General features: G+C 42.7%; 1 protein-coding gene across 1 annotated transcript in view; it reads left to right on the top strand.

The window, feature by feature from the left end:
• Window positions 1–2,085, top strand: part of AAMDC (adipogenesis associated, Mth938 domain containing) — a 21,601-nt gene that overhangs the window by 901 nt on the left and 18,615 nt on the right. The window lies entirely within an intron of this gene.

The raw sequence follows: 2,085 nt of genomic DNA on the forward strand, positions 1-2,085 counted from the left end.
TTAGAGGGTTGTTGGGAGGTAGAATAGGGAAAGCATGAACAATTAGACAGGAACTGGTTAATAATCGCCAGACTGCTCTGGGTTCGAATCCCTGCTCTGACCCAGACAGTCAGTGGCTGGGCTTTCAGCCAGTTAAATCACTTTCACAGGATTATTGTGAGGTGAAACTTCTGAGTATGAACCCTAGAGGAAAGAGGGCTCGTGTTGCTAGATCATCATGGGTTCCAATCCCTGCTCTTCAGACTACTCTGGGTTCAAATCCCTGTTCTGGCCCCAACAGTCAGTGGTTGGGCTTTAGGCCAGTTAAATCACCTTCACCCAGCCTACCTCACAGGGTTGTTGTAAGGTGAATTCCTAGAGAATAAATGGCGACCGTTTCCAGATCACCCTGGGTTCAGATCCCTGCTCTGGCCCTGACAGCCAGTGGTTGCCTTTTGGCCAGTCAGCTCACTTTCAGCGTAGCCCACCTCGCAGGGTTGTTGTGTAGTGAAACAGGAGAAGCATAAATTCTGATGTCTCCGGACTACTGTGGGTTCAAATCCCTGCTGTGCTTGTGATGGTCAGTGGTTGGCTTTAAGCCAGGTGACTCTCTTTCAGCCTAGTCTACCTCACAGGGTTGTTGTGGGGTAAAACAGTTATGAATTTGTTGGGATTCTTTGATTCAGGGTTGATGGTCATATTGCAAACACAAGAGCACACACTTAGTACAAGAAAAATATCTTTACCATAAAACTAAATAAAACATGGGTATGGTACTTTGGATAAAAGGAATAAAATAAAAGGTTACATACTTGCAGTTACTCTCAGTAATATATGCTAACAGCTACATCTTTCTAACTGTCTTGGCTTCTAGAAGAGAACTTCCTCTTTGGTTCACACAAAGGGCCATAAACCTTGTGAATATATTAATGCTAGATCAAAGCATTTCCACAAACAAGTTGTTAGTTGACCAATACAAAGGTTACAGGTCATTTCATTAGGGTAAACAACTCCCACAAACTTTCCCCCGCTGTAGAATACATTATATAACGTTTCCTGTTTCCTAACAAACAACATTTAACTCTGTAATGACTGAAGTGTAAGCAACTTGCAATTCCAACACCCCTTCTCAAGTTCTAACATTTCAGTCATGCTTTGGATCAATTAGGTTCATCTTTTTACATAGGTTTGCGATCTTGGCTGCGTTGAGTGGCTTGGTCAAAATGTCCACGATCTTTTCTTCAGTAGGACAGTATTGAACTTCAATCAGTCCTTTCTTTTCCATATCTTTCACTAAAAGACATTTGATGGCGATGTGTCTGCTGCTTGTCTTTGTATTTCACCTTGAGCACCCATTTGTTGTCGATAGCTTTTCTTCCAGGAGGTAACTTTGTAAGTGTCCAAGCTTGCTTCTCATGTAAGGATTTGATTTCATCATTCATTGCGTCCATCCATTTGTTTCTCTCTGGTGTAGGTAGTCTTTTTATGTCTCTCCAGCTTGAAGGTTCTTTGACAAGTTGTACTGTTGCACAAATGCCAAGTCTCGATGGTGGTATGCCTTTGTTGTCCCTTGCTGATCTTCTCATGGAAGTTGCAGTCTGTGTATCTGTCTCCCTTGGCCTAAGGTTTCCTGCTTCCCCTTCTGATTCAGTATTTTCTATTGAAAGTGGACCTGCCTGTTCACAGGTGGTCTCTGCAGGTTGCCAAATGACCAGGTCACTGAAAGAAACATCTGCTGTAGTGTGCTGTTCAGTTTGCACTCTGGACTCAGCTTGTTCAGGGACTTGTAACATGCTGTTGCCATCTATATGTACCACATTACAGTCTTTGATCATACGAGTATTAGGATCCATGATTCTATATCCTCTTCCTCCAAGTGCATACCGAACAAGGATACCAAGTTCTGCTCGGGGGTCTAGCTTTCCCCTTCTTTCCTTGGGTATTTATGCATAAGCTTTGGAACCAAATGGTCTAAAATGTTTTAGAGCTGGTTTCTGCCATACCAAATCTCAAACAGAGTTAGGCCTGTCACTTTGGAAGGTATTCAGTTATGCAAATATATTGCAGTATAGACAGCTTCAGCCCAACAGGAATCAGAAAATCGAG

Source organism: Gekko japonicus, unplaced genomic scaffold (assembly GCF_001447785.1).
Source record: "Gekko japonicus isolate JY-2015 unplaced genomic scaffold, Gekko_japonicus_V1.1 scaffold1409, whole genome shotgun sequence".
NCBI classification, from domain to species: domain Eukaryota; kingdom Metazoa; phylum Chordata; class Lepidosauria; order Squamata; family Gekkonidae; genus Gekko; species Gekko japonicus.